At 43.6% G+C, this 22,050-nt stretch overlaps 1 protein-coding gene across 1 annotated transcript in view; it reads left to right on the top strand.

The window, feature by feature from the left end:
- Window positions 1-6: 6 nt before the first annotated feature.
- Window positions 7-22,050, top strand: part of SHTN1 (shootin 1) — a 98,728-nt gene continuing 76,684 nt past the window's right edge. Inside the window, exons 1-2 of the mRNA XM_019502896.1 lie at window positions 7-22; window positions 11,952-12,004. The gene's annotated coding sequence lies outside the window, so the exon portion shown is untranslated. The remainder of the gene's footprint in view (window positions 23-11,951; window positions 12,005-22,050) is intronic.

The raw sequence follows: 22,050 nt of genomic DNA, 5'->3' as shown, positions 1-22,050 counted from the left end.
ATCGCCAGCCTCAAGGAGCGCGGTAAGGGCCCCTTGCAGCCGGGCGGGGGTGGGGACAAAGCCCCCGGGGCTGCGCGGGGGGACTGCTGCCCTCCAGCACCCCATTGTCTGCTGCTCAGTTCCTCCCCTCACAGGTTTTCTCCTCCTTCCCGTCCCTCTTACCCGCACCCTGTGCAGGTCCCCGCCGCCCTGCCCTCTCCTCTCCTCTCCTCCTCCTGGTCCAGCCCTCCCCTTGTTCAGGAGCGACTGGCTTGCAAGCTGTGCCATTTGGGATGACGACATGGCGGGACACGTGCCTGGCTTAGCCCAGGCCTTTTGCCAGCGGCACCTGGTCACCCAGGGAAAAATAATCTTGTGCTGAAACCCTCAGGCAGATCCCTGAATAAAGCTCCCGACAGGGATTTCTGTCTGTCTGGCGCGCGGGAGAAGGATAGGCATCGTGTCTGGATGTGTCGCGCGTGGGTTAGGCATCCTGCTACCCGCAGCGGTCTCGTGGAGGGAGGTAACGGGCCACCGCACTTCTCGCTGTTTCGGAACCGAGTCCCCGGGCCGTTTGTGCCAGATGGTACGGATGCACACAAGTTTAGGGCTGGAAGGGACCTTGTGAGATCATCGGGTCCAGCCCCCCTGCTCTGGGCAGGGAAGCCTGCAGGGGTCAGGTGACCCCCCGCAAGGCGTGCGCCCAGGCGACCCCTGCAAGGCGTGCATCCAGTCTCCTTTTGAAGGTCTCCAGGGTAGGGGCCTGCCCCACCCCAACTGAAAGTCTATGCCAGAGTCTGGGCACACAAACCATGAAGAAGTTTTTCCTTATATCCCGTCTGAAACCTTCTTCTAGGAGTTTATGCCCATTGCTTCTGGTTTTCACCTGGGGCACTTTGGTGACTAGTTGTTCACCTAGCCCCTGATTTCCACAATAAGAAGTAGACCAGGAAAAGTTTATTTGCCACAGAAGAATGATATTTTACTCTTAATCCGTGGGCAGGCATCCCACTGATTTTGGTGCTGTGCCTTGAGGTCCTTAGTTTATCATTAGATATGGAATTCAGACCTTGATACCGAATGAGCTTGACACCCCTGCCTTACCCGCCATCCTCTCTTCAGGTGTCTACCACGTGGCTGTCTAGATGCTGATGTCTCTTCCCAGCATTATGTGACTAGAAACCCCAAATGGCATGGAGTTTGGGTTAGGCTTGGAGTTGTTGGATGATTTGAAAGAACTAATCTTGCTAGGTGCTTAAATAAGTCACGCATAAACTTGATCGCTGCAGCTTCCACTCTGACAAAACCAACTGTTAGTAACCCCGCCTTTAATTTGGCAGCAGGTACATGCCACAACATGCATCTTATTTGCGTGCATTACATTATCACTCCCATAACAGTGCTTAAAAATTTGCCTTTGCTGTGTCATGAAATGGCTCTGTTTTGAAAGTCACCGGGTGAACTGTTTAAAAATAAAGCCAGGACTGATTTGCATTAATCAATATATTGGACTGAAACATGTGATGGAAGTTCTGCTTCGCTTGAGTATGGAACAATGGAGGTCTGGTGATAGACACTGATGCTTTGGTTGTCTGTGAATTCAGTCTGATCTGTAAAATTACCTAGTCTGTAGAGCAGAAGTTTTGGGAGCTCCTGAACCAGATCTCAGCTGAATTCCTTGTACTTTGCATCTAAAACTTCAGACTATCCCCCCTGCCTCCCCAAAAAAAATCCATTCTGTAAATACCCAATAACTAGCACACTTTCTGAATTAGCTGTGGATCCAGTTTGAATTTTGGCTGATGAATTAAGTCCAACTATAATATATGCTCATAATTCTCAGATGGATGCAAGTTTTTATAACACCAAAGAGTTGGATTGAAAATGAGTTGCTGTATGCAATTAGGCCTCATTGCTTTCTACCACCAGGACTATGTGTGCTTTGAAATAACAAAAATCACTAAAATGGCTTCAAATGTAGTGCCCTTATGGACTCTTGGCATGAAATCCTTGATGTGTAAGGATCTGTTGGCCAGGCAGCCATACTGCTGTTTAGGATCTAATAAAACTTACTGCTGTCCAGGAAATAGTTCAAGGAAAAGGCATTGAAGCTCCAGGGCTTGCTGTTCTAGATTCACCTCTGCTGCAAAAATGGGGCACTTTCATGTAGATCAAGAGCAGCAGTGTATATCTTGCTGGAAATGTAGGAAATGAATGAAGTTCAGCCAACTCTCTGCTGTTAGAGCAGTCTGAGAGAGTTGTTTTTTCCAAATTGAAAAACATATCTCATGTGACAGCTGACTAGGCAATTCAGTAGACCAGCCAAGAGATGATGAACGGCGTTGGAGAAGGCCACCAGGAAAGTCCATGAGCACCCACTGTGATATTTTAGGTGCTGCTTCTAGGTTTCCCAGGAAGCTTTCATAGATTTAAACCAAAGTGCAAGGTTCTTTGCTGCCCACACAACTCTGAATAGCAGCTGTGAAGCTGACTGGTGTCTAGACAATTTGACTTTGCTGGTGGGCAAAGCTATGAGTGGCAACAAGGACACTGAAGTTGTCTGCGTGAAAGATGCACTTTCTTCTCACCAGCGGTGAATAGGCGGGTGAACTTTCCAGGCCCTCTGTGTTTCAGTGGGATACCTGGTGCTGAGCATCCTTTGGCTTGCTGAATTATTGAGTTTAAGGCAAATGTCTTGAAGAAACACAATATGGAGGATACCCTAGATTTAAAGTAAATGTTGCTAGTATAAAAAAGTTACTGAAGTGATTTGAACAGGTGTAACAAGCATGCCCTAAATCTAAATGTTATCCGAAGATACTCAAACTGGCAGCCTGGAAAATCCCGTAAAGTAAAACCTCACTTAAACTGCATTCAAAATACCTATAGTCAAGACTTTAAATTGAAACAAAACACCTCTGGAAATAAAAGCAGGCAGTCAAACTAGTCCTTGAAATAAAAGCAAAGAGTTTGTTGTAGGAATCCAAGGTACAATAATAAACTTCTAATGCTTCATAACAATGCTTGAATACCTGGCCCAGTTTAGTTCGGTTCCTGTGGCTCTACTCATAGTCATTTTAATTTTAAGGGTTCCCTCCAGCCATCATTGTAACTTTGTTTTTCACTTGATATCAGCATAGGCAAATGCACACAATGCCTAGAGTTATCAGCTGCTTAGAAATAGCTCCCAAAATATTTGGTGATGGAGAAACTGTGTCATCATCAGGTTAGGTTACTAGAAAAGACATAAAAGAGGGATAGATATTTAGAAATATTCATTCCATTTCTGACCTGTGCAGAGGACAAACATTCAGCAGCTAGTAAGACAGAGTCTTTAGCGAGATTTTTTGGATATTAATGAATACTACTGAATGTCATGTTTGCATATAGAATCATAATATTGATAGTACAGGTAATGAAAATTGTATATGATTTCCTTTGTAAACATGTAATAATTTCAACTGCATGCAGTTCCTGTTTCTAACTCCTGTGTTAGAATTTCATTACTGTAGTTATCTGAATAAAAAAAATTAAAAAGAAAAGAAATAGCTCCTAAATGCCATTGGGAACATTAAATATCTTGCTAGCTTTACAAACTATTGAAGTTTACTCTAGCATCAGCAGTTGGATTTTCTTCAAATTCCAAAATTGTCAATGGTGTTTAATAAATTAGAATGACATAAGGCTCAGTTTTTTAGTCCTGACAATCAGTGCATCTGGATAGCTTTGAACAGATCCAAAAAATCTATTAAAAATGATGCCAGAAAACTTTGAAAAAGTCAGTACCATGTGAAGAACTGTGTTTCGGTAATACCCTTCATGTATGCCACTGGAGAACTACTATTGTAATTTTCCAAAGTCATCATGATCCTTAATAGAGACATACAGGAGTCTGAGCCAGAACTTCATTTATATCTCTGTCCAGTTTAATCTGGTTGTGATATACCTTGTCCATACTAGCCCATTGCAAATCTTGTTGTGCTTATGAACCTGTTTTTATAGACTCTAGTGTAATTACTGTTTCCCAGCTGACCCAAATCCTCGATGAGTACTTTTATCATAGTTGGATAAAAATTCAGCAAAGATATACGCATCTGTACACTCTTTTAATGGTGCATTTAATTCCCCTTCCAGTGCAAGGAGAGCTGGATAATGGGATGCTAACTTGGTTCTGATCCTGAAATGTTTTTGCATATATTTAACTTTACACATGTATAAAGTTTAACACAAGGATGTATCACTGTGTGGTTTAAGTTGCTTTGTGCACATGTACCTATAGCTGTAGGTGCATGTGTGCATATTATTTACAAACACTTGGTATCAATTAGTGGGGTACATGTTTGACAGAATGGTGGGTGTTATGTTAACAGCCTGAAACCTGGCATGGTGATGGATCTCCATCTCCTGATTGTGCTTGAAGATCTGTTAGATCATTTTTGTCGCATGCTGATTCCACTAAATTCTTCTTTTAGTTTTCCTTGGCAATTCTTTAACTTGATTAGAAGTGGTATTAAATGCCTGTTCCTTTTTTCTCGATATGGTTCAAAGCATCCCCATTAACTATAATTCTAAGAATACTTTTTTCCTCTGTTTTCTTTTTATTTCCCCTCTCACCTTTGCCCTTTTGAGATCATGACTCCATTCCTGTTGTATCTGCAACAAAAGCAAGTGATCTGATAACAATATCTTCTCTTGAGGTGTAGTGTGGGCTCCCCACTGAAGGGAGAAGAGCTGAATTTCTTTTTGTGGGCTGGGTTAGAGATGGACACTTAGGCCAGAAACACAATTCTGTAGCTTACATGTCTGGGGTCTTTTTGGAAGCATGCATTGTAATCCAAGACATTTGGAGGGTTCTTTCATCTAGTGGCAGACTGACTTTTTTCTGATGGAAGAAGCTGAGTCACTTAGGGAGTTCAACAAACAGAAAAACAATAGTGTATTCCCATTGGTATCCCGTCTACAGAAATACTCCTCTGTGGTATAAACAGTAGAACAGGCCAGGGCCCCAAGAACCTTCATGGAGTCAATCAAAGGAAGTTTTCCAATTAAGTCTTCCCTCGGAGGAGCAGCTTGATTGTGCAAGAGACATTTTGACTCCATGGAGCCACCCAATCTGTAGAGAAGGGAAGATCGAGTCCTCTAGATGCCGGGGCATCTGCCTGATCTGCTCCCGGGTGCTGTTCTCCATCTGTCTCCATAACAGAATGGCTTGTGTGGGAAGTCAGCTTACATTTGGCTCTCCGCAGCACGCTTAGACAAACTAGCCACCTTGTAAACTGGCTGTGCGGAGCTTAATATTGTTTTTTTTTCCAGCAGTATTAAGAGTGAATCCACCGAAGTACCTGTTGTTCCAAGGGGACCATGTGTGCTGCTCCTGCGCCGATCTCTGTAGGACCTTGACTCCCTGGCTTTAGGCTTACAACTAAGTTTCCTCTCAGCTTAGAAGTATAAAGCAGGCCCTCTGACCTGCCTTTCATGTCTGTGGCAGCTGTCAGCTGGCCCTCACGTGACTGTACATGCATGAGTGTAAAAGCAGTGTTATTGTTTGAGAAATATAGTGTAAGACAGAAATATGGCCTGATTCTCGGACATAATCTTGGGCTTTCTGCAACTAGACACTCAATGGCAGCAGCCCCCTTATGACAGATCTGCCCTTAAAACTTTTGCCAGCATCAGTTAGGCTTGTGATTTTTCTTTTTATTGACGTTCCTTTATTGGTAAAAGGCCAGGCGGTTGCATTTTTTGTTGGCAAAGAAGAGTGATTTTTCTGGAATAGCCTATTTAATATGGGGACCCGGAGTAAGCAACACCAACAACAGAAGTGATCTGTCTTTTTTTTTTTTTTTTTTTTTTTTTTTTTTTTTACAATAAGCTGCATCTAGTGGCAAATTCCTTGTAGTGCAAACCAGGCTTTGTTTTAAACAAACAATGAAATGAGTTTTGTTTCCTTTGACAGCTCTTCTTCATTTCTGATTGAATGAGCAGGGTTGAAATGGTCAAGTGGCATCTTTGGTTGGTTTGACATGGAAGGACACTCAGCCATAGTGCATAGAGGTCACACACATCTGTTTATCATAGACAGAAAACTTACAAGAACATACCCTTGAAGATGCATAAATGATGGCTGAAAGCTGCAAAATGTGAAACCTTGGGGTCAGACATTGCAGTTAGTCATTAGGCTGGTTTAGATACCACCACCTCTAGTTAAGGTTGCCTTAGGTTTCTAATTAACACATCCCTATTTTCAGTTGCTTATGATTTACTCCAAACAGTTGAAGTTTGGCAGAGATTTGCTTTGCTGGGTGATTGCCACAAGATGAATATTTTTCTTGGGAGGATGAACAAAGGCGAGGGACAAAGATTTCAGCAATAAACATTCGGTTGTCTTTCAGAATGAAATTGGAGGGATTATCTACTCATTTGCCCATGTTAAAAATATTGTTTTATTGAGAAGCTGTAATGCCTCTGTGTTTTAAGTTCAGACTTTTAATTAAGGGGGAGTTTCTCTGGGGTCAGGGGTATACCTTTTTGTTTATTCCTCATGAAAATACTGCTGTGTTCCTCGCTCATTGCTCTCCGTCTTTGTTTCCACTGGGAGACTGGGACATGGGGGTGAAAACTGGGACTAGAACCTGAAACGTGGTAGGGGAAGAGTGGAGACTGGGATGATGCTGACTGCAGACAGGGTCAGTCTTGAAGTTGGGGAGGGACAGAGGCAGAAATGTCTGCAATCATTCAGGTTTCAGAGCTTGGCATGGAAGTCAGTCTTCCAAGGGTGAATTCTTCTGCTTTCAGCCAACAGCTGTGAAACCCACTGGCCAAGTGTCCCATCTTTCTATTATGGTAGTATATTGGGGAGATGCCAACCTGCTATTGCTGCTAGCTACTTTGGTTCAAATACGCTGTGCGTTGGTTCTCAAGCTTCCATCCCTGCTGACGAATCTTGTGGGTGTTAATGAGAGGGAATTTCCATGCAGGGGCCTTTCTGTTTCAGTTTGCTTTTTGTTTCAAATCTCGGCTGTTGCATACAAAACTACATTAAATGAATGTTAAGGCTGCAAACCTGGCACTAAGAAGGAAGTGCTGGGACTCAGGTTGTCTGTGCATCCTTATTTCAACCCCCCCTGTGCATCTTGAAACCTTAAGGTCTTTAATGTTTTTGGTAAGTAATACGTTGCTTCATTGTTGTATACATGTCTTGCTAGAAAATCTTTATTGATTTAGATTTGTTCTATAACTTCTCTTCTGATTTATGATTACACACGTGTAACACACTGAAACAGGATATTTGTTTTTTCTGGAGACGGACACTGTAATTACCTGTTCAGTGGTATGCCTGCAAGCCATTTCTCAGAGGAAATACTATGGGTTGCATTAACAACATATGAAGCTTAGAATTCCTGTTTTGCTTTGTCTCCTTTTATGTATGCATATAGCTGGGTCATATTTTTCACATCACACACCTTCAACAGCCTTTTAAAGATCAAATATTACCATCTCTAATGTTCTTTCTTTAAAGCAGAGTAAAATAGCTTGCTTTCATCTGAGAACATGTTGTATTCCTGACCTATAAAATATGAATTTGAAAACTATCAGTAATTTCTAACAGCTTGACAAAAAGTAGAAAGAGGGCACTCCCAGAGAGAGCACTTTGTTTCATCGATGTAGGTGTGTCTTTGGCTAATGTTTGCAGTAAAGCAAGTTTGCTCTGTACTTCTGTTTTTATGATATAGTTCAATTAATAAACACATTCCTAGTGTTTGCATAATAAATATCTAATCACAATCTACTGTTACTAAATTCAGCTTCAGGGAAGAAATACCTGCAACCTTGCTAATAACAAAGCACCAGCTACTGCATCTATATCTTAATCTTTTGATTTAGTTGTATGCTAAAATTTGTGCAGCTGAAGCTTATTAACTATTTTTACTGGAACAACTGAATTGTGGGAACAGGTGAATGCATTTTCTATGTGTAGGCTCACTGCATCACAGTGTATATACTCTTTTTAATTTATTTAGAAAATTTATAGTTTGAATCTTTTTTTTTAAAAAAGGTGGGTCAGGAAGTTGTTTTGAGTTAGGTGGCAGACCAGTCTTCAATTTGAAACACCTTTGTTCTCCTTCCTTACATTAGGTCACTGCAGGCTTGAATGGAAGCTGTAAAATGTTTATGAGTCTGCAGGTGGAAAGCCTGGAATAAAGGTCATCATTCTGATCTTGACAAGTTACACCAGCTTATCTCTCTCGACTTCTGGAGAGTTACTGCTGATTTCCCCTGGTAAAATTCAAAGCCGAATGAGGACAATCGTTATGAAAACTATGACTTACCCATGTTTTATATATAAATAATAACCGGGCCTTGGGTGCTTGTTCTGAAGGCTTACAGTTGCAATAGAGGCAGGTTGGAGTCATTTGATATTACGCTGCTGCTAACTTTTGAGCAAAAATATGCAGCTATTCTACAATGATGGGAGAATGCTGGGTGGAAACATTGCCACTTTCTTGCTCCTCTGGCTGCTGGTGTTAATAATATCAATTGAAACTTCACTGGAAAGCAAGCACCTTTTTCTTTGGCCAAACTAGTTCAGTTGTACTGTGCAGTAATTGACAGCCTGCATAATCTGAATGAACTGGCACATGGCGTGGGCCAGGAAACCTGGAGTTGCTCCGATACTGTGATGACTGTAATTATAGTGTGTACCCACTGCTTAGAATCCTGATTCTGCCCCTGACTTGCAGTGAAGGTTTAACTTGGTGCAGTTTGGGGCCTGGATGAATTCTGTAGATATTTTAATCTTGTTTACCTTAAAATTAGGTGGCTGAAGATGTGTTTTGTATCTCCATATTTAATGCTTAAAAAAACTTATATAAAAGCTCTGGCAGAAGATAATTGCATCTTTTGTCAGATATGTAACTGCTCAGTCTTGCCTCGTGCTGCTGTAACCAAAGACCCTGATCTACAGCAAGGAACGTGTGTACCCCCCCCAACACATGCACAGTTTCATTTAGTTGCTCCCGTACTTGCTAAAGAGTTAGCTCTTCAGTAGCTCTGTTAAGCTACATTAGATCAGTGGGGGTCAACCTTTTTGGCAGATTAGCCCCACACTCTCCCTGAGTGCCACCCTGGTCGTCTTCTCTTGCTCAACGGGCTGCTTTTCTTTCTGCTTCCTATCTGTGCTCCCTGCCCAGTCTGCTGCTCTGTTTTCTGCTCCATGCCCTATCTGTTGCTGTGTTGCCTTTCCCTTCCCTGGTCTGCTGCATGCCACTTCTTGATCACCATTAGACCTTCCATTAGATGGAAAGTTTTTAATAAGTCTCTTCCTGAAAATTCTCCTCATTTCATCTGGAAGCTGTTATCCATGTAATGTGCAAAATTATCTTACTACACTGCTGTATGAAAAGTAAGCAAGGATTACATGGATTAGGAAAGTGGAGAGGTGTAACTTCCTGGTGTCAATAACAAATTGTACCTGCAGAGTTCTTGATTGATTATATGCAGTTAACCAAAAGGTAGGACAGAAAAAGAAGTCCAGGTTAAAACTGATTTGTATGTCCAGTTGTTTTCAACTACTAAACGGCAAGTGTGGTTCTCTTTAAACATACCTAGAAACTGTTAGTCTCTTCCAAGGAGTATATTTACCATCATGTTTGGATCCTTTCTTGCACCCAATACTGGGAGGCTGCTAAAAATTTCTTACCTATGGAACAATGGACAATGTCAGTTTGAGTAGAAATCCCCTGTGAGAAAACGTAATTTTATTGCCAAATTTTTCAGGTGCATCTACTTTTTTTTTTTCTTTGTGGTTTTCTCTACTGTCAAATCTGCTGACTTCCGATGAGTTTGCATGTGGTTTGTGGTCATAATTGTAGAGGGTTTGATATACTTGTCATGGTTTGCTTGTCTGTGCAGTGGATTTGGAGCTGCCAGTGCCAAACAAGCGTGGTTATTCTTCTTGGTTAGAATATTTGCTGGATATTAGGAGAATACTCACTACTCCCGTAGCCAAGAGTGTTAATTTCCTCCGTACGCTCATCACCAGCTGGTGTTAATGGCAGGATAGAGTTTCTGGCTCTTTTTAAGGAACTGAGCATTAATGAGTTCTCTTTTGTAGCTAATATAAACAGTAGGCTTTTGCTAATTTTACTTGGCTAATCTGCATATGCAACGAGGCAGGATGATCCAATGGTTAGGGTATTAATGTAGGATTTATAAGCCTGGGGCTTAATTCCCTTCTGTGCCACAGACTTCTCACATGACCTTGGATAAGTCCATTAGTCTCTTAGTACCTCAGTTCCCCATCTGAAAAATGAACCTCTGGGACCTGTGCTGAGGATAAATAAATTACAAAGAATGATGAAGCTCTTGTGATGCGATCATATAAATACTTAAAATGAACAAACACATGAAGGCCTTATTAGCTTAGATCATATTTACAGGAGAAAGTTATAGCACTTTAACTTAAAATGGTGTTTAAATTAAATTAAATTTAAATACAAGTGGTGCAAAAGCCTGTAAACACCCTTGTTTTGCTTTTAAGAATGGCTTATTTCTGAGCTTGCCAATGCTTAATTGTTCTTAAAACCATTTTAAAAAGAAGCAAAAGATTTCTTTTTACATTAAACTGATTTATTCAAAAATAGTACCTTTAGGCCCTGGCTTTCCTGGTGTATTCCAGGAAATCCAGCTGCCTTATGGAAAAAAGCATTACAGCCACATGGCACAGCTCTTCTTCCTGAGTTAATTCTGTCTCCGCCTGGAAAGTGTAGGGTACCTTCTTTTTGGTGTGAGGTTGTTCTTTTGGGACAGTTATTTGTTCATACAGTTGCCCCCAGATTATTAATTCCAATTTTTTTGCTTTAAATTTCTTTGTGTTTGGGAAAACTCCATTTAGGTAGCCCTGGCTTAAGTTGAATTGATGCCATTTTCTTTTGTGAACTGACCAAATGAGATGGTGAATAGATACGGTGGGAGATGATGGCTCTAGTGATCATATCGTTCAGATGTTTTAGTTTTAGCAACATGCACATCTTCTAGGTTCACACAATATTTCTTTTTGCGTATTTTTACTCATTTCTCCAATGCTCGGGGGGATATAGAATTCTGATAAAATGTGCATGGCGCCTGTCCTGGCAGCCAAGTAGTCTACGTGTTACGTACACACAATAAAGGAACAAAAAAACTGGGGGGTTGGTCTGTGTGGGATGAAGTCTCTAAGCAATGGTACGTGCATGGTATGGCTTAGCAAACAAGATCTTTCAAATGTACATTTAAAATAATCGCCATATACAAACAAGCGGCGTTTCCAAATCCTAGTTTTCTAGGATTACATTCATGCCTATGCATGGTTTATGGCAGCAGGAAGAAGATGGTCCAGCCCATAGGCTAGCTTGGGGCTCTGGAAATCCACATTTGATTTCTAGTTTCTTTGTAGACTTCCTGTGTGGCCTTGGGCAAGTCATTTCACTGAGGCATTCCTTGTGCTTCATTTCCCCTTCTGTAAAATGGGGCTGATGATTTCCCCATCTCACAGAGCTGTTAATGAAGGCAAACACATGCAAGAATGAGGTGTTCAGACACTATGATGATGGGACCATATAAACACCTACCAATAGTATGGTAAATAAAAAATGGATTCTAGCTGATCCATAATGTGTCCTAACTTGGATTTGAAATGGTAAAGCTAGGCCTGAGCTCCCTGTAATCTTCACTCCCTATCGATATGCTTCTATTTAACCAAGGATGGGACACCCACACGTTCCAGAAGTTTAAAGAGATGTTTTGTGTTGCAGGAGTTAACGGCTAAACTTCTGTGGTCTATAATGTAGTAGGTCTAAGTAGCTGACAGTAACAGCCTTAAAATGAATGAGTCTGAGGAAGTTGAGGGCATTTCAGTGCATGGAGCTGTCAAGGAATAGGGTGGTGGGTGTACTGTTAAAATAGACCAATATTCTTCTTCTTTTTTTTTTCAGCTATTGGTGAATATGAAGAGCTTAAAGCAGAAAATAAGAAAACGAAAGAAGAGGTTTGTACTCAGCAGTATTTCCTTAATACCTAATGTTCCAACGTTGTGGGTGCTGGTTTGTTTACTGCTTTCAGTTGGGCGAAAGTGTGTGGGGTGTTGGAATAGCGCGCGCGTGTGTGTGTGTGTGTGATTAGCTAAATATTAACCATAAACATGAGCGGTGAAAAGACGCATACAAGGATGTGTCTGATTGATTGTAGGCCTCCGAATTTTAGTGTGCTCCTTCTTAGCCTCATGCCTTCAGCACCTGAAAAGGAGCAGTAAGGAGATTTAACTCCCAACAGCAACAATGCCTGGCATCTTCTGTGACAGAAAATTTTATATGCAGTTCTTAATGTTGGAACTGCTGTAAGTAAAGGTGAATGGAGAAGACCAGTTATGCTTAAGAAGTATGTCAGAAAAGCTTGCTTTCATGGGTATGAGTCTTGCTGTTCAGCACTGTTCCAGAAAACAAAGATTTGTTGCTTGAAACAATTATCCAGCTAGATCTTTTCTGTGTAAGAATGGATTTTTTTAAAACATATTTGACATTTCTGCTTCCTTTAGTAGAATTAAAGGTTCTCAAATTTGGCCTGATTTTGCAGCCTCCCTGAACTTCATGTGATAAAGGTCAAACTGAACCTTTTAACATAAGAAGTGAAGCACAGCAAGTCCCAGAAGTCCTTGTGAATCCTCAAACTGAGAAGGGGATTTAATCATGTGACTGCCACTGAAATGCACTGGGAATTCTAGGTCCTTCAGTGGAAGCTGCTAGTTGCTAAATCCCTTAAGTTTTGAAGCTCTTGACCAGCAATTCTGGAGCCTCCCGTACTTGGTTGCTGACTCCAAAGACCTGGTCCAAAAGGCATCCAACCTTGTGCATTAAGCACAAAATGTGTAACCAGAAGATATGAGTTCCATTCCTGCCTCTACTGCCAACTTTCATAATTAAATGATAGTTGAAATGTTATGCAATTTAATTATTCTCGTCTTACAGATGAGCAGCTCTGAATGTGCTTTCACTGTGTACTTGCTATGCTAATACATCTCTTAATAGACAGAAGTAGGCAGCAGAATGGTGGTAGCACAGGGGTTAGTAGAGTGATTAGGGGAAGCTTTTGTGTCTTAGGGTATGGAGCTTTCCCGGGAGCTAAACTGAGGTGATCCATGCTCCTTTGTCTTTGCCAGCCAGCGAGAATCAATCACTGCTATTGTTTTTACCCTGGGGAGGGGTTTAGTCAAGCGGGCTAGGGACAGGAGTTGCACATAAACCGGTTTAAGTAATCGGAAACTGGTTTAAATTTGTAACAGAGCATAAGTTCATTGCACATAAAGTTTCAAAATGGGCAGAACTGGTTTAAGACAAACCTGGTTGAATGTAGTATCAGACTTAACTGATTTGGGTCAAACCGGTTTCTGCTGCATCTGTCCCAGACCCCTTCCCGGTTTAAGTTAAACCAAAGTCCCCCAGCATCCCAGAATGCTTTTCAGCCTTGGGCTGGGCTGTGCTGTCTGCCCTGGAGAGCAGGGCTGGCCCTGCCCTTCTGCTCCCTAGCTGGAGTGGGGGCAGGGCTAGGGGTGTGGCCAGATGCCGGCTGGCCGGCTGGCATGGCTCCTGAGGCAAAGGGAGCAGGGAGGAGGTTTATTCCCCTCTCCCTCCCCCCTCTCCCTGGGAGACCGCAGTGGGGCTCCAGTAGCCCTCAAAGCAAATGGGGAGAGGGGGAGGGATTTAATCTCTCCCTTCATCCCCTGTCCCACTGGCAGCTGGGGTCTGCCTGGCTGCTGAACAGCCCCTGTCAGCCATTCCCCCCTCCCCACTCCAGTGGCAGGGGAGGGAGCATGGCCAAAGCCAGCCAGCATGGCCCCTCCATCCACCTGCCTCGTCTGGGGCGGGAGCCGGGCCAGCCTGTGGATGCTGCTGGGCCACAGGGGCTGGACTCTTCCTAGCGGGCTGCAGCTCGGGATGGGGCCACAGGGGCTGCACCACCAGATTGCTCCCGGGTCCCTGCACTCAGGCTGGACAGTGCTGTCATATCCCAGTGGTTGTTGCTCTGTGACAGCCCAGCCCGGCAGCATGGGCAGGGGCTGGCCGGGTAGCGGGCTGCTCAGGCCAGCTTGGAGGTGTTGACAGGCCCTGAGCCTGGCAGCTGCCCACCACAGCTGCGGCCAGGCCCCCTGGGCTGTGCAGCACCCGGTGGCTGCAGGTGCATCACAAGCTGTGGGATGGCTGAGGCCAGGTGGGCTGTTCTGCCCTCCTCGCTGCCAGCTGCCACTGTTGCGGCCACCTCTGGTGTGTGGCACTGCTCTGGGTGGGAAGGAAGGAAACTTCAGCCCTGTGGCTTTTGCCCAGTGCACGGGGCTCTGGCTCCAGATCCTGGACACCTTCTGCCCATTCCGCCTGTAGGGGCTGCTCCTCGCACTGGGCGGATGCAGCGGGTGGACAGCAGCCGGAGCTGGGCTGAAGGTGCAGGGCTGACCCTCCCTCTGCCCCGCGGTGCTGAGGTGGGGGGAGCAGAACAGCCCTGCCTGGCCCAGCCAGATTCCCCAGGCTGAAGCTTCCCCCCCCCTCCAGTGCCCCAAAACAGTGCACTTGGGCGAGGAGTGGGAGGGAGAGTACCTGCTGGAGGCGAGGGGAAGCTGGCTTGGCCCAGAAGTGCTGTTCTGCTCCCCTCGCCTCCGCCTGCAACCCCTGCTCCTGCCTCAGAGCGCAAGCCTCTTCACGGTGGGGCAGGAGCGGGGCGGTCAGAGCTGCAGTAGACTGCGTGGGGCGAGCTGTGGCACCAGGGCTTGGAGGGGTGAATATAGCCCCCCAAGCTCCCTAGCGCTGCTGCTGCTCGCCCTGTGCAGTCTGCAGCAGCTGTGCTGCTCCTGCCCTTGTTCCTGTACCTGCCTGCAGTGCGGCCCCGCTGTGGGACTAGCAAACCATGAGAGGGAGTGCTGCCCCTGGCAGGGCCCTGCCCCCTTGCAGCTCCAGCTGCAGGGGCGAGGGCATGGCCAGAGGGCAGCCTGCATGGCTCTTTAGGTGAGGGGGCAGGGAGAGGGGTTATTCCCCCTTCCCTCTGGCAGGGAAGGGCTGCCACAGGGAGCAGGGAACTAAACACCCCCCGCCAGTTCATTTCAGGCTACTGCTGGGGCTGACCACATCCCCCCAGAACAGCTTCCTTGCAGCTATGGGCATGCTTTAGCACCCTCCCTCCCCCCAGGTCCTGGCCTGAGCCGTTGTAGGCATGGTGACATGGCCACTTAGGATCCTAGGCAGATGGGACAGCCCTTTAATAAATAGAGAAGACATGAGCAAGTGAGGAGGAAAAGGACTGGAGAGAACATACTATGCAAAATCCACTGACTCCTCCCTACCTCAAAACCGGGGAAGATGCATTTTTAAAATGTGAGACTTGAAGCGGGATGTGTTCAAATCAATCTTTTGAGCTTTAGCGATCAGCTAATTGAAAGAAGCTGTGTGCATTAGTGATACTCAGTGCCGGTCCAAGATATTACGTGGTGACAGTGGAAGTGTTGTTTCTGAGAGGAATCAGAACTCGTGGTAAAGATGATATCTTTTATTAGACCAGCTAGATATCTCTGAGAGAGGGATTTCTTATTTCAAATTTCTGCTGTTGTTGCAACTGGGAAACTTGGTAATTAGTTGGCTGCAAACTTGGGTATGAAACCAACCATATTATTAATGACCATAAACATTTTTGTGCGGCAGTGCACTGACGGTGTAAAAATGGACCAGAGAAGCTCCCTGTCTTCTATGGGAAACTGTAGTGAATTCTGTGCACATTACTTCAGGTTGCTGTAGTTCGGTCTTTTGACATTCAAAGATACTAACCAAAAAAAAAACCTGTCCAAGGTGATTATGTTGGAAGCTTTTTTTCATTGTGGAAAGTAAAACTACCTGTAGCTATTAACTTGTGAAGTGTCATACGTACAGTATCCACATCACGTCTGTATATGTGTGCACGTACATACAATGTATTGTGCATATGTGTGTGTGGGTGGGGGGCAGGGGAGGGTATCTAGAGAGAGATGTTATATACCCATACAGGTACAAACCATGCATTTGTTCTGTTGGCATTCTGTGGTTGCTCTGACCTCTGAGATGAAGGCTAAAAGAATGGAAAATTATGCAACGCGAGGCACCTGATGACTTAAAATAAGCGTGGAACGGGGTGGTGTTGCTGCTGTCCTGTAAATCTAGGTTAACATGCAAGCATTTTTACTGCCAACATCTGTCAAAAGAAGTTGTGGGAAGTAAAAACCTCTTATCTGTTTCCGATAGTGGACAGAGCAGTTGGGGTCAGTATTAGTTCCTGTGCTGACAAAGAGCGTTCTCCCTCCTCCCTTATCAGAAGATTGTGGCATCAGAGTGCAATTTGGTTTTCCAATTCAAGGCCACGAACTGAGAAATTTCCACCAGTAGGAATCTTTCCAAGAGAGCGAGTGTACAGAAGTTCAGCCTGCGTCTGTCCCCTTTCCCCTGCAGTCTGAGGGTGCTCTTGGTCTGGGGAAGGCATGGGAAGCAGTGCCAGCTCTACTCCCTCCCGGTTCCCGGGGGAATGGAGCAGCAAGGAAAGGCTCCCTATGCCTTCCCCACACCAGGCACCCCTGGTCTGGAGAACAGAAGGAGAGCAGCATGGCAAAGCCCCAAGCCTGTTCCCCAAACAGGGCAATTCCCAGCTGGGGAAGAGTAGGGGAGATATTAAGACCAACCCTTGAGAAACACAACCCTCATCTCCCTTACTGTTACCCATGGCATTGCATGTCACTCTGTGTTCTTGAGGCTTTGGATTTTGTCCCTTTTAGTGTAGAAGGGTTTGAAGTGACAACCTTGGGGATTCTTTCATTTAGTGATGGCCTGCCAATGCAAGGGACTGGATTTGATGGCCCAGGAAGCCCTTTCCAGTACTATGTCCTTATGTTATTCAAAAAACTTTGTCTTTATTACCTTTTTTGCAAAAATATCACTTTGTTCAAAAACTTTCAGGAATACGTCAAAAGAATATTTGAACCCAAAGGCTTAAGTGTTTAGGTTATCAGCTTTCCTTACAGAGAACTTCATTTGCAGGGCCAGCCTGTCCTATACTGCAAAACCTGCGGCTGCAGGGGGCCCCTGCATCCGGCTGCTCACCCCTCCGCTCCCGGCTGCTGGCAGCTTCTTCGGAGCGAGGGGCCCCAAAACTGTTGCAGAGGGCCCCCCAAAATTGCGGGCCGGCCCTGTTCATTTGTCTGGCTTTTGATGTCTTTGGTTACTTCTTGCTGGTTTTTCCCAGTTTTAATGCAGGGTTTTTACAGCTGACCTATACAGAATGTATGACTAGGTTGATTGTGTGCTGTCTTACAAACATAAATGTGGGCAAGCAGTATCACTTACATGTATGTAAGTGGGATCAGGCCCTAAATAAATTCCTTCTAAATGCTGCTGAGGTAGAGTTCGCAGTTAAGCTGACATATAGAATTAGTAATGAACTGTCACCTTAAACTGTTCCTTTTGTTGATTTTTAGGGTTTGATCCAGTATTAAGGTTCATTAAAACATGTGAATATGTGCATAACTCTAGCATGTGCATATAAAGCAGGACTACTCATACTTAAGTTTATGCACATGCATTGCAAGGTAAAGGCCTGTCGTGTGCAGAAGGAAGTGTTGGCCAGCGGACTGGCCCTAGATCTTGCAGTTGGAAGATCTGATTCTTGTTCTGGCTGTTTCATTGCCCTGTGCAACCTTGGGCAAGTTGTCTTAACTCTCTGCCCCTCAGTTTCCTGGTCTGTAGAATGGGGATGCTGCTGGGTAACTACATTTTTAAAAATGCCCCCAGATCTATGAATGGAAATAACAAGAATAAGAGGAAGCAGTATGGTTTATACTTTCAGCACGGTTCATTTTTCCTAAATAAAGATGCATATTTCTTGTGGACATAGCAGATGTTCCTTGGGGGGCGGGAATCTATTTTAGAGTGGAAATGTAGAGTTTAGCACACAGTAGCTGGACTTAAAGTATGCTGAGACTGAAAACCCAAAGTTAAATCTATGCCCTTTTCTCATCTCTGTGATGGAGAAAGAAAGCCTGAAGGAGTTTTGTTTAAAAATTTTTTTTTTTTTGGTTTTGTGTTTCTTCTCATATTTAGGAGTTTTTTCTGGCTGTTTTTACATTAAACATCCTGTCTCCCCTTGGAAGTCATTTGTATATGCAACTGGTAGAATTGTCATCAAAGGTACCAGGAAAAAACTGATGGAGACAGGAAATGATTTTTTTTATACAGTTTTTTAAATACTTTTGTTGTTGTTGCTATTTTTAAAACTTAGCGCACAGGAATAGGAGAAAAAGAGCTTCTTCTCCTTGATCTCACGTATTCAGGCATGAAAAACATGTAGTTAACATTAACATCTCCAGTGAGGTCTTTAGCAAAATCACAACTGACTTTTGTAATGTATTGAAAGTCGAGACAGAAACTTCCCCTCCCCCAAACAATCCCTTTCCCTTGTTTACCTGTCTTAATGGAGCCAAAGCCTCGCAGCCCACTTGTTTCCTTTATGGGTCACCTTTTGATTTAGAAAAACAAAACAAACCAAAATAAAAACCTAGAACTGAAGGTGTCAAGGTAACAGGCATTCAGCTGGAAACAAACAGATTGTTAATATGCAGCTCTGAAGTATCCATAGTTGAGGAATGAATAAATATTTGAATGCTTGCTGGAGATAAGCGTGCAGAAAAGTGACTTCTGCCTAGCAGTGCTGGCAGTGTCACTGTGCCAGCTGAAAAGGAACCAGGAGAGATACCTTTACAGAAAGAGTAGATGGCTGGTGGTGCCAGGTAAAAAGGAAAGTAATTACTTGGCTGTTTGAAAATGAAAACAAGTCCCCCATTAGCAACTGTCTGTGAAACAAAGGAAGAGTCCTAGTCTGATGACAGGCCTTTTCATCTCTCTACACAGAACGTGACAAGTCTCATATGATCCCCTTTTTTGAGAACATACTTAATTTTTAATTTGATACTTGCACTAAAATAGGAACAGCTTCTTGAAATATTATAAAATATCTATGTAAAGAAGAGGGAGTTTTGGCCCATGCCGAGAAAAATGCTTAATTTACTGTCTGGTGACTGGGCTAATGCTGATGTCTAATAAAAATTAATTCCAACTTCTCACCTAATACAATACAAGGCACAGGAGGGTTTTGTTTAGATAAAAGACTTTCATGTCTTTTTGCCATCCTAGGATCCAGTCTTGCACCACTGAAGTCATCGTGAACTTGCTTCAAGGAGTACAAGATCAGAGCCATAGTGGGCTATGTAAGCTGGTTGCAAAAGACAGTGAAATCGTGGCCTCATTGAAGTTAATGGCCAAATTTGTACTGGTTCAATTGGCTAGGGAGAGAAATTACACAGAAACCAGTGTATCTGGTTGGAAATTAGTTCAAATCTGTAACACAGCAGAAGTTCAGCGCACATTAACTGCTTTCAAAATGATCAAAGCTGGTTTAAGCTAAACTTAGATGGCTGTAGTATCAGACTTAACTGATTTAGGTTAAATCAGTTCATAGAACTTCTGTCCCATATCCCCTCTGTTAACTCAGTCCCCCACCATCCCAGGATGCTTTGCACCTTCCCCGCAAACCCTCTTCTCACAGGGTGGCGGGCTAGCCTTGGCCCAAGCTGTCTGCTCCAGCCAGCAGGGAGGTGAGCTCTAGCGCCTCCCAGCTTTTGGCCTGGGCCACTGCAGGCATGGGACTGCATTTCTGGAATCAGAGGTGATTGTCCGTTCGCTTGCTTATCAGTTCAATCTACGCGGTTTAGACTAACCCGTGAAGATTGAATCAGTTCAGCCATGGGTTTTCTGACGGTCTGTTCTTAGCCCTTGTAACTAACGTTATTCGCCAGCCCCCCAGGGCAGTGAGGAGAGCCACTTAAGTCATGGAGCCTCTTCCACGTGTCACGTCATTGGATCTGGAGCTAGAATAAGCAGTGTTGGCTTTTGTGCTGTACCAACCTAAAATTCTGGTCAATTTGATGCAGTCCAACTTTCCCCTGATATACACGATAGTGTATTACACATATATCCTCAGTATCTGGTTATTTCCTGTTTGTTTGTAAGAAGTTGGTAATGTTAGAAACTCTTTTTCATTTAAATAAATGGATGCTGGCTGGCAGGTTCCATGGTTGCCACCTTGGACTAATAAGATTTCAGAAAAATTACAGGCCAAGGTATGTGAAGAGTCTGAGAATTCACAGCTCAGCATGTGGAGGTAGCTAGAGACTCGATTTTATAGCTGCTGAAGAATTGCTTAGTAACCTGCATAACCAGAAGGCAGATATTTTGAAATCCGGAGCTGTCTGCTTGCCAAGGCTCTCGAGCGCATGATCCTTAAGCATGCCAACACTTGAAAAATCAGGACCTTGAGCAGAATTAAGATAAGAAAACTAATACAGAAAACTGAACTGAGGGCTTCTTCACTTTGGCTGATAAATCCAGTTTTAGGATTGGGAGGCGGCAGCAGGATTGTCATTTGTCACATCACTTAAATTCCAAGTCCGATCATCAGTTTTGCACTGTCCATGACATTAACAACCACGGCAATCTCAAATGCATATTTTATCACAGAAAAGAAGCCTTCACACTGAACCATGGATGGGGGGTGATTTTCTTTTGTATTTATGTTTATGATCTTGATTTTTAGTATTTGAATACTTCTCTTGTTAGGGCTACTGCTAAGTATCAGTTAAAATTGTTGTTTCTCTTGCATTTTTCCTATTAAATGCATGGATGGTTGATTTTTATGGTGAATCTCTTCATTTGTTTCTTCTAACATTTGAGTCTGCTTAGAAATGTATGCTGTATAGTCGCATCATTCTATAGTTATTAATTCAAAAGAGGTTTATGATTTTAAATACTGAGGAAAGATTAGGAGTTTAGGGAGCAGCTGATTGTTCAACATTTGGGGAATAGACGGACCTAACAGTTGTTTCCATGTCAAAAGACACCAGTACAAGCTTCTACCAGGCATCTGACACTTCACGTGAGCCTGTAGTGCTGCAAGTGTAGTATAGCCACTCCAGTTTTAACTGTGCTTCATCCAAAGTTAGGGCAGTTTAACTCATTTATATTCGTACAAGATCATAAAGATGTAATATTTAGATTGTAACAGCTGTTGTGGGCTCCCAAGGAGCAGCTTCTTCTCCCTTTTTAAAGTGGCAAAAATGTAGGTTTGTCCATACCCTTAACTGTTCATTTCCCCTCTCTCTGATGCGATGTCAGTTGTTATTTTCTTTCCTTTTTTTTTTTCTTTTTTAATTGTGGTAAGCAACTTTGTTGTGATCAATCTTAACTGGATTTTGATCCCAAATGTTACTTTTCAGAATTTCCCATATGTTTGTTTGTATAGGGAAATGATGACAATTGCTTACAACTTCATATAAAAGAGAGGAGTTAATGTTCATAATATGAGGTCTGTGTTCTGGGTGGGGTTCACTTGTATGGATCTGGTTGCAAGGCTGAAGCCACGTTGTTCAATGTTAAGGCACAGCTACAGCAAACGTGTTTTCCGAAAGTTAGGTTGTGGAGTGGGAATTGTTTTATAAAGTCAGTGCCTTGGCCTGGAGATCCTGATCCTGCCCACATGCGTGCATGTAAATGACTACCCAGGTGACTAGTCTCCCTGCTTTCCAGGCACTACTAGCATGCAAGAGTTGTTCATGCCATTAGACATTGGTCCAGAAGGATTTTCTGTGGGACTGCTTGCCTAAGGAGAGCTCACATAAAGAAAGGCTCAGTGTATTGTGTCCTTACCTTCTCTTTATTCCATGTGGAAATCTGTTATCTTTTTCATTGCACATCACTAAGAAATTTGGAAGGTGTTTTATCTAGTGGTTAGGATGCTGGGAAGCAGTCCAGTGCCTCTCTGTATGACTCTGGGCAATTTGTCACAATTCCCTAGCTGTAAAATAGCAATAATAATGCTTTGCCTGCCTCGCAGGCTGGGAACGGAGGGCTCATCAGGTACTTTCATATCCTTGCGTGAAGTGTGCTGGACTGGTGCAAAGTGTCGCTGTTGTGAAATATTCAGCAA

Source organism: Gavialis gangeticus, unplaced genomic scaffold (genome assembly GCF_001723915.1).
Source record: "Gavialis gangeticus isolate Ggan-Ray unplaced genomic scaffold, GavGan_comp1, whole genome shotgun sequence".
NCBI lineage: Eukaryota > Metazoa > Chordata > Crocodylia > Gavialidae > Gavialis > Gavialis gangeticus.
Note: the sequence above shows the minus strand (reverse complement) of the source record. Positions and strands in the feature narration are given on the sequence as shown.